This window comes from Phascolarctos cinereus, unplaced genomic scaffold, assembly GCF_003287225.1.
Source record: "Phascolarctos cinereus isolate Bilbo 61053 unplaced genomic scaffold, phaCin_HiC Scaffold_7;HRSCAF=346, whole genome shotgun sequence".
Taxonomy (NCBI): domain Eukaryota; kingdom Metazoa; phylum Chordata; class Mammalia; order Diprotodontia; family Phascolarctidae; genus Phascolarctos; species Phascolarctos cinereus.
Genome location: NW_027556180.1, coordinates 11846395 through 11857278, shown reverse-complemented (window position 1 = coordinate 11857278; position 10884 = coordinate 11846395).

Sequence of the window (10884 nt, the reverse complement as noted above, 5' to 3'; positions counted from 1 at the left end):
CCACTATGCCATGTTTCCTTCTCCTATTCCAAACTCTCCTGCAAAATGCTTAACATACATTGTCTTACAAGCTTCCCAAACTGACCTTTTAAATCAGTCAATCAATCAATAGGCATTTATAAATGCTGGTGTGTACTGGGGGGCTATGCTAAACCCAGTACAAAAACAAAAATGGGAAAGTCCCTGGCCCCAGAGAGGCAGAAACAATATGTATATAGATGAGTTAATATATGCATATATACACACATCTGTATATGTGTGCATATACATATATTTGTATGGGGAGATATATGTATATATAGGTCTACAGTAGCTGGAGATACACATACACACACACACACACACATATATAGATAGATAGATATAGATAGATAGATATAGATATAGATATAGATATAGTACAAAGGTAAATTAGAAGGTGCTGGTCATTGGAAGTCTGTTGTGTTATTACATATTTCTAGAGCATAAAGGGACCTCAGAAGCCATCTACTCAACCTTGTCATTTCACAAGAGAGAAAAACAGACACAGAGACTGAGTAACTTGGCCAGGGCGACATAGAGATTGCCTTGCCTAGAGTTAGAGGTGGAGTGTTACGCAAGCCCAAGTTGTCTGGCTTCAGAACCAATTTTCTCTCTACTGTACTATAATGCCCATTTTACAAATAAGAAAACTAAATCCCAGAGAGGGAAAGGAACTGGCCCAAATTCACAATCTATGTGTCCAAAGTGGGATTTGAACTCGGAACTCTCCTGACCACCAGCCAGACCAATGCTTTCTCCATCCCATCATGGACCAAGACAGAAAGCACATCTGGTCTTTTTTTGCCAGTTGCTGGGAACCAGCCTCATAGGTGGTTTGTTCTTTCTTTCCATTACCCGGGGCACATGTTGGAGTCCCCTCAGGTGGACCTGGGGATGTTTATTATCTGCAACAACACACCCAATGAGTTTTCACTTCTCAGAAACTCCCTCATTGTTGCAAAAGCATCTCCCACCATGAGCACTTACCTACCTGTTGAGTCAACAAATCGACAGAAACAGCAGGGCTCTTTTCTGTAGCATTTAATAGTTTAGAAACTGCTCCCTTTTATAAACAACTCTCTAAAAAGTGGGTTCTTGCCCCCTGCTTTACAGATGATGGGCAGTTAGGTGGTGCAGTGGACAGAGTGCTGGGCCTGGAGTCAGGAAGACTCATCTATGTGAGTTCAACTCTGGCTTCAGATACTTACTAGCTATGTGACCCTGGGCAAATCACTTAGCCCTGTTTGCCTCAGTTTCCTCATCTGTAATATGGTCTGGAGAAGGAAATGGCAAACCATTCCAGTGTCTCTTCCTCAAAAACCCCAAATGGGGTCGGTCACAGTCAGATATAGCTAAATCAACAGAACAAAACTTTCCAGATAAGAAGACAGAGGCTCAGAGGGGCAAGGAATTGATCCAAGGTCATAGCTAGATCATGACAAAGCACAGAACATGCCCTCTAAGGGTATCCTTGTGGACAATGTAGAGATGTGTATAATTAAGGGGATTTGGAATGGAGTAAATGATATGGACCCAAACTATGGTGATTAGTGAAATGTTGTTAGCTTGGAGGTAAAACCTGGGTAGGGTGCCCCAGGGTTCTGTCCTCTGTCCTGTTCTGCACAATGTTTTTAGCAATAACCAGGAGGAAAGATTATGTGACTAATCCTCATTATACAAATGGATCTGTGATCTCAGATTTGGAAGTTCTCTCCAGCAGTGCAGATCACAGCCCATCCTTGTCTGTCCACCCCCTAGCCTAGGACTAGGTCCCTCCTTTCCCTCAGTTCACTGCAAGGGGACCACCTAAGGTCTTGGGGGCCTTTCTGGCTTTCTCCTGCTATTGAGAGCAGAAGTACCATACTGCTGCTGGCCCCCTGTTGTCCACCACTCCAGTTAGTCTCCAGCCCACATTCTTTTATCGTGCATTCTCCTGATGACACATTTTGCTTCAGTCCTTCTTTAGCTGTTTCTTTAGTTATCGTGGCTAACATGTATCCAACAATCTGAGGTACACAAAGTGCTTTACATAGATTTTATCATCCCCACAATAACCTTGGGAGGTTGGTACTGTTATGTGAGAAATTATGTGACTTGTTCAGGGTCACTGCTAGTGGAAGTCTGAAGGGAGATTCAAACTCAGATCTTCCTGACTTCAAGTCCAGCACCTTACCCACTGAACCACCCAGAGGCCTGACTGCTAGCATGCCCATATCTACTGGGCACTTCTCCATTGCCCCTCACATGATATTCATTTTCAATGAAATACCACGTTTTCAAATCATGCAAAGGTGACAGACAACCCATTGAATGACAGAATCCAAAAGGCTCTTACAAGGCAAGAACAATGAAGTAGACCTAACAAGATGAAATTTAATAGGATTAAATATGAAGCTGTGTGCACATACACAGAATGACACTGAATCTCTAAGTTGGAAGGAAGTCAGGAAATGTGAAGGGAAGAGGTTGGGCAGCACCAGATCTTACACTATATCATAAGGCAGTAATTATCAAAACTATCTGGTACTGACTAAGAAATAGCAAGGTGGATCAGTGGAACAAAGTAGACACAATCTAGAGCAGCTAATGATCATAGTAACCCAGTGCTTGACAAATATAAAGACTTAAGTTTTGGGGATAAGGATTCATAATTTGGTTTAAAAAAAAGTTGGGAAAGCTTGAAAGCAGTCTGGCAGAAACTGGGCATAGACTAATATCTTACACCATTTACCAAGATAAAGTCAAAATGGATACATGACCTAGATATAAAGGGAGACATTACAAGAAAATTTGAAGAACATGGAACATAGAACCTATCAGACTTACAGATAGGTGAACAATTTATGAACAAACAAGAGAGAGAGTGTTGTGAGATGTACAACGGATAATTTTGATTACATTAAATTAAAAAGGGTTTGTACAAATAAAACAAATATAACCAAGATCAGAAGGAAAGCAGAAAACTGGAAAAACATGTTTCATAGACATTTTATCAGATAAAGGTCTCATATCTCAAATGTAGAAAGAACTTTGTCAAATTTATAAGAATACAAGTCATTCCCCAATTGATAAATGGCCAGAGGATATAAACAGGTAGTTTTCTGATGAAGAAATCAAAACATTTATAATCATATGAAAACATGCTCAATCATTATGGATTAGAGAAATGCAAATTAAAATGACTTTGAGATATCATCTTCCCCTTATCAGATTGGCTAAAATGATAGAAGGGGGAGTAACAAACGTTGGAGGGGATATGGAAAAATTGGGAATTTAATTCATTGTTAATGGATCTGTGAGCTGATTTTGGAGAGAGATTTGGAATTACGTCCAAAGAGTTATTAAATTGCCTCTACTCTTTGACCCAGCAATACCACTATTAGGTCTGTTTCCCAAGATGATTATGGAAAAAGGAAAAAAAAAACCTATATGTTCTAAAATATTTATAGCAGCTCTTTGTGGTGGCAAAGAAGTGGAAATTGTGGGGATGCCTGTCAATTGGGGAATGGCTGAACAACTTGTGTTATGTGTTCAGGATGGAATATTACTCTGCTATAAGAAATGATGACCTCAATGATTTCAGAAAAGCATGGAGAGACCTCTATGAAATAATGAAGAGTGAAATGAGCAGAATCAAGAGAATATTGTATACAATAATGGCAATATTGCTTTAAGAACAACTTTGAGTGACCAAGTCACTCTGACTATTGTAAATACCCAAATTAACCACAAAAATCCCATGAAGGAAGATGCTGTTTGTATCCAGAAAAAGAACACACACACGCATGCACGCACGCACACAGATTTGAGTCTAATGGTAGCTATCTCGAAGTTTGGAGGAGGGAGGGGAAAAAAAAAGTTACATCATAACTTTGTTGTGTATTCGAAAGTAATAGCACGTTGTACATTATGGATCCACAATTTCAGGCACAGTCTTCTGTTTTTCTATTCCACTTTGTGATGGAAATGTTTGTTTTATCTCTTAAATTCAGAATAAAATAAATTAATTAATTTTTTTAAAAAGTGCCAGAAATAGGAAAAAAAAAAGGAAAGAAATCAGGACGTAAAGTGAGTGGTCATCTAGTCCAATCCATTGCTAAACCAGAATTCCCACGACAATGGACCCAACAAGTGGCCATCCAACCTTTACCCAAAGACCCCCAGGGTCTTCCTCAAGGGAGCTGTTGTCTAGACATGCCTCCCCTGTATTCTACTGGTCAAGTTGGTTACAAGTTCTACCCTCAGGTCTTTTTAAAAATCAACTTTACAAGTGTAAAATGTATGGGCAACAAGAGCTGCTTAGCATCATGGATTTCAAGCTGTGAAGAACCTCAGAAACCATCTAGTTGAGCCCCTTCATTTCACCAGTTAGGAAACTGAGGTTAAATCTGAAGACACACAAGTAAATAATTGTCAAGAGTGGGATTTGAACCTGGTCCTCTGACTCCAAGGCCACTCTTCTTTCCATTTTATCACATGGCTGCTTCCAACGTGAGTTCATGTTTAAAAAAAAACCAACAAAAATAAACAACCTAAGTGTTTCAGGGGACTGCAGGATCAGAATAATTAAGCAGGACAATGTGGCAGCCAAGAAACTTAATACTTACTTAGGTGCCATTAACAGGAAAATGGCATGGATAGGCTGAGGGAGGTTAGAGCCTCAGCAGCATCCCAACCTCACTAGACAGTATCAGGCCCATTATATTCAGTTGGGGTAATCACATCTCAGGGGTTGGGTTGGCAAGTGGAGAACAGAGAAAGATGGGGTAGATAGAATGACCGGCATAGAAAACTATATGCTGAGATAGGACCTGGGGAAGAACTTGGGAAGTTTATCCTGCAGAGAAGACTAAGTTGGGATATGGCTGCCTTCTTCAAGAATCTGAAAGACTGTCTTGTGGAAGAAGACTTTTAGAAGATGGGTTTGTTCTGCTTAGAGAGACAGACAGACAGACAGACACAGACACAGAGACACAAAGACAGAAATAGACAAAGGGAGAGAGGGAGGGAGGGAGAGAGAGACAGAGGACAGAAAGACACAGATAGGTAGACAGATAGATAGATAGATAGATAGATAGATAGATAGATAGATAGATAGATAGATAAAGATAGATCACTTATTAAATGCTTCCTATGTACCAAGCACTGCACAAATACAACCAAGCAAGACAGTCTCTGTCCTCTAAAAGCACACAATCTAATGGGAGAAGACAACACATAATGGCAAGATGGAAAATGGGAGAAAGAGACGCTGGATACACAGTCAGGAGGCAGCAAGGAAGTAGCATGGATGCCTGAACTCTGGTAAGATAAAGCAAAAGCTCAGCCATCAAAGTGAGGGAACCCAGGGCTCAAGTCTAAGATTACAGTGGGAGGAAATGAGTTCTCCATCCTTGGAGGTCTTTAAGTGGGCACTAGATGACCACTCTTTTTCTTTTGGTTGGGCAATGGAGGTTAAGTGACTTGCCTGTGGTCACACAACTAGTAAGTGTTATGTGTCTGAGGCTGGATTTGAACTCATGTCCTCCTTAATCCAGAGCCAGTGCTCTATCCACTGTGCCACCTAGCTGCCCCCTAGATGGCCACTCTTGAAGGATGCTGTAGAAGAGTTTCCTGCACAAGCATACTAGGCTAGACTCCCTTTCGTCTTGGACACTCTATGCTACTATGCAGCTGGTTACTGCACATCTGGGGCTCACTCTCAGGTCTTCTAACTCCACATCCATTGCTCTTTCCACGACTCCAAACTTCAGAAACTAAAACCAAAGAATTTCAGAAAGAGACAATGAGATTTTGTCCTCCATGTTGTGCTGTTTACCCTAACATTATTCCCAAAGTTATTTCTCCCTCCAAATCCTGGAATGTTTGTGACATACACGATGGAGGTTTATTCCTGAGAATGCATTCGATGAGGTGGGTTGACCAATGTCCCAGGAAACCTCTGCTTCCCCATGTTGTGCCAGCCAGTTGAAAGCACATTCCCGATATTGGCACCATGCCAGCCAGGTGGCACAGACCCAAGGAAATGGGGCTTTTCTAGGTCATCTTTTTTAAGGGCTTCTTGGTACTTCCTGCTCTCCATCATGATATTATGTCTCTCCGACTGGCCCAGATGAGTGGCTTTAGGCTAGCAGAGCTCTTGATTGCTGTAACCAAATCAGGGCTGATCATTTTACTAAACAAGGTCTTAATCCCTCCACCTCTAAGTGCATCTCCACCAACCCATCTCCTAAAGATGGGTTAACTAGGACAGGCAACTGGGATCTTGTTCCAGGGTGCTGAAATGTAGGCATCACCAACAGTGCTAGTTCTCCTTTGGCAGGTAGAAATAAGTGGGTTTAGCATTTAGCCAGTAGGAAGAATTAATTGAAATACAATTCTCCCCTATGGTAGCTTCTGGCCACTCACCTCCCAGCAGTGCACAGCTCAGGCAAGCTTTTCTTTTATCTGGCTTCACTCCATTCTCTCTTCTGGCTGTAGCCTCCCCAGAATCAGCCTCAGGGATCTTTGCTTCCTCAGGGAGGTGACCTTGGGGTTTACTGAGAGAAGGCATGGAGGAGGTGTTGGGTGAAAGGGGAGGGGGAGGTGGAAAGAGATGCCTGTCACATTGCTATTGCAGTTCCCCCTTCTAACCTTTTCCCATCTGTAAAGTAAATGTTTGCTGAATTATTGGCTGACCAGTAAGGTCCTACATTTCTGCAAGGACCTCTTAGCCCTTCCTCTCCTGCTCCTCTGATATGCAATAGGCATCTACCAAATGCACAGTCACTTCTGCAACATGGGAGTCAACACTCACATGGAAGACACCAAAGATCCCTTAAAGTGCTCACTGACGCTCAGGTACTGCACCAGGCACAAGAGAAGGGGATTTTTTTAAATGGCTTGGTCTGTGCCTTCAAGAATCTTCTATTCTCTTTTGTTGAACTTCCCAGGGCCCCTCTCTGAAGAGAATGATGTGAATGGGGGTAAATAGAGGCAATTTGGTACAAGGAAAATCACTGAACTTGGACTCCAAGGACCTGGGTCCAAGTCTGGGGTCCATGTCATTTAGTACACGTGTCAATGTGGGCAAGTCATTTTAACCTCTGGGCCTTAGTCTCCTCATTTTGAAGGCAGTTCTAAATCTTTCACCCTACGAGACTTGCTTATTAGTGAGCCACAACTTCCTTTTTGATGAATTCTAGGACAGCGTTGCCCAAGAAGAACTTCTGCAAGGGTCAATTTAGGCTCTGTGTATGGGCTTGTCCCTTCCCTGCATCCCTACCCTGAGCATTGACATATTGCAAGGGCCTATTGCAGAAGAAATGATACTTCCTGTCCTGTGGGTGGCTAAGAGTATGGCCCCATGTGGAAAAGTGAATCTACAGAAATCTGTAGAAGTAATGTGGGACTTTTGGCTGTCACCATCCCAAGAAGTAATAATGTTTGGATGCTTCCCAGTGAGTGAGGGGGGTGCCAGAAACTACCTTGGGTAATACTCTATGTGCCCACCTCCACTGCAAGCCGGCTGTGGCATTGCAATGGGTGTACAGTGCAAAAGAAACACATTTCAAGCTACTCGACTGTGGGAATGGCAACTTTAGGAGTTAGTGGGCTTTCTTCCCATCTTCAAGGAAATGCTAGATGATCCCCTTAGTGTTTGGAGATACTGTGTTGGTGATCCTTAGTCAGAGGTGGGCTGGATAACATTATCACTGGGGTCCATTCCAGTTCTCAGGTGCTGCAGCTCCATAAATTAAAAAATACAAGGGGGAAGGTGGAGAAATCGTACTGAATGAAATTGCATTAAGGTCAACTGCGTCATTTACAGAGTTGTGCAATTCCAGGGCTAGAAAGGACCTCTGCAGCAATCCAGTTTGACTAATATCTGAGTGGACTCCCTTCTCCTGCATCCTGGCCAGTGACTGAAGAACACCAGTGGTAGACGACTCATTACCTGCCCAAGACACCCATTCTACTTGAGGACAGCTTGAATCGTAAAGGTGTTTTCTGATATCCAGCATGCCAGCCTTTCAGTAATTTCTGTCAATTGCTCCTGCTTCTGTCCTTTTGGGCTAAGCAACACAAGGCTGGTTCCTCCTCTATATGAGTTTCCTTCAAAAATTTGGGGATACTAGCTTTTCTCCAAAGTAGGCATCTCTTGTTTCTTCATCCACTCTTTAGGTGCCATTACCTCTTCCTCCTCCTCCTCCTCCTCCTCCTTCTTCTTCTGCCCATCTTGGTTAAAGAATAAAACATTCTAGACATCACTGTTCCCTTTGTTCTCCCAAGAGCAATCAGCCCCCAACCAGTGCTCAGATATGAACTACTCTAATCCAATGCAATGCAACAAGCTTTCATTAATCACCTACTGTGCAATGTTAACAGTTAGTGCTAAAGTTCACCAAGGGGAGTAAAACAAAGGTAGGTATGATCAAGATGATGAAGGGCTTTAAATGCCTTGCTGAGGAGTCTGCATTTAATACTGAAGGCAATAGGAAGCCACTGAAGGTTCTTGAGCAGAGCAGACCCTGATCAGATTGTTCAGCTCTCTCAATTTATGGAGGAGAACACTGAGGCACAGAGAATAGTACAAGTAGTGAAAGAACCAGGATTCAAATCCAGGTCCTCAGACTCCAAATCTATGCATCTTTCCTCTCCATCATGTCATCTATCTTTCTGATCTCTGCAGCTGTGAAGATCACTGAATGCCTTATGAGTACCTAAATTAGACATACTTCTCTTCACATCTAATGTGAGAGGGAAGTGAGAAGAAAGTTCTGGGTTTGCTTTTCTTTCCATGTTGTGCCCAGGTCAGCATTAGTGGAGGTATTGGATATTTAACCCCTGAAACCATGACAGAGCCTTGACCCTCCTTGCTTGTTAAAGCTATGGGTTTGCCCTTTGAAAAATCTCTCCTGATCTACTACGTGTAATAGGAGGCAAAAGAAAAGTTTCTCTCTACTCAGCGCCAAAGCAAACAGATGAAGACTGGAGGGGGCAGAGCAGGAGAGAGCTCCCAGGAAAGAGAAAATAAAAAACACAAACTGGCTGTCTGGTGCCATGGAGGTGAAACGTAGTCCAACTCAATCCACCCCAGTCCAACCCAATCCAACCCAGTCCAACCAAGCTTACTCTTGGGCTGTTTCTAAAGACTGTTTCTTGGTGCATGTGTTCTCGACTGACTTCAAGTCTATCCAGTTGGACTGAACCTAAATGTCTATTTCTGTCTGGTCACTTATTTTAGCAAAAATTTGAGTCCAGTTCCATCCAGAGTATTTTCAAGAGCCTGTGAGGTTATTGGTTTGTACTTATGTTACTAAAACTTGGAAAGGACAAATGAAAGACAGGATGCAGTCAAAGCAGTACTCAGCAACAGATTTCTATTCCTTAGTGCTTATATTAAAAGGAAGGAGAAATAGAAAACTAATGAATTCAGTTTATACTTGAAGAAGCTGGAAGATGAACAAACAAATACACCAAACGCAGACTCAGAATGGGAAATAATTAAAATAAAAGGAGAAATAAACAAACGAGGAATTCAAAGAACAATTAGATCGCTACATCTTTTAAAGTTTGGTTTTATGAAGACCAACGCAAAGGATGAAACAATAGCCAATTTGATTTTTAGAAAAGATTATGGAGGCAGATCAAATTGCCAAAATAGAAATAACAAAGTAAATCAAGAAGAAATAAAGAAAACTAACAGAATCTCTCACACACAACTAGATGTCAACAAAATTGACAGTCTAAAGGAAATATTTGGGTATTTACAGAAATATCCAATGGACAAAACAGCAAAGAGCCTAAATAAACCAGCTTCAGAAGAAGGAAATAAACCAACCATTAATGGTCGTCCATGTATTAAGGCCCCCAAAGTAGATGGATTCACAAATCAATTCTATCAAACATTCAAAGAACAAATAACCTCTCTACTTTTTGTGAGCTTGGGTCTCTAAGTAAAAGCTACTCACCGACTCAGCCACAACACTGATCATCATAGAAACTATGACCTGCCCCACTGATCTGGCCTATGCCAGTTGTCCCCCTTTAGGCAGCCTCATAGGCCCTCGATTCATGAAGGATCCTGAACTCAAGAAATCCACCAGCTTCAACATCCTCAGCAGCAGGGACTGCAGACATGTCTCACCACACCTGACCCCCTATACTTTTGTAACCATGGTCTAGTTCCCTTAATTCTGTCATTGTCATCATCATCGTCATCAACACTAGGTCTCCCTGTCTCACCCAGGCTGGAAATTCAGTGGCCACTCATGTGTCTAACCCCACTGCTGATCAGCATGGAAGCTAGGATCTGCTACTTTTTAACCTGGGCTGGTTAACCCATCCTTAGGCAGCCTGCTGGCTCCCCATTCCCAGGACCTCATCATACTTATGCCAGACTTTGGGAATATCTGATTGGATTAGCCTTAGGCAGCTCAGAGCTCCTGAGCCCAAGAAATCCTCCAGCACCACTGTGCCTGGCTGCTTTCGTACCTTTAAACAAAGGCTGGATGACCATTGCATCATGTGTGCTTGATTATCAAAGCAGAAAAGAAAGTTAGCCAGGTTTAATGAAGGTATATGGCTTTATTTCTAGCTAGTCACCCATAGTTCCTTTTCTACCATAGAAAGGATTCTGCTTTGAACAGAGCTCAGACTGATTGACCTCTGAGGGTCCTTCTAACTGATCTGTGTTTCTCTGTGTCATCTGCCTTTATTAGAATGAGAACTCCTTAAGAGCAACTTCTGTGTGCCTTTCTATTTTTTTATTCCCAGGACTTAGAATAGGGCTTTGAATAGGAAATGTCGAATTAAAATGCTGAATGGTTGGTTTTTTCATCCAATCCTGCCTCCTTTTCTTAGTTCTTCCCTCACTTCCTC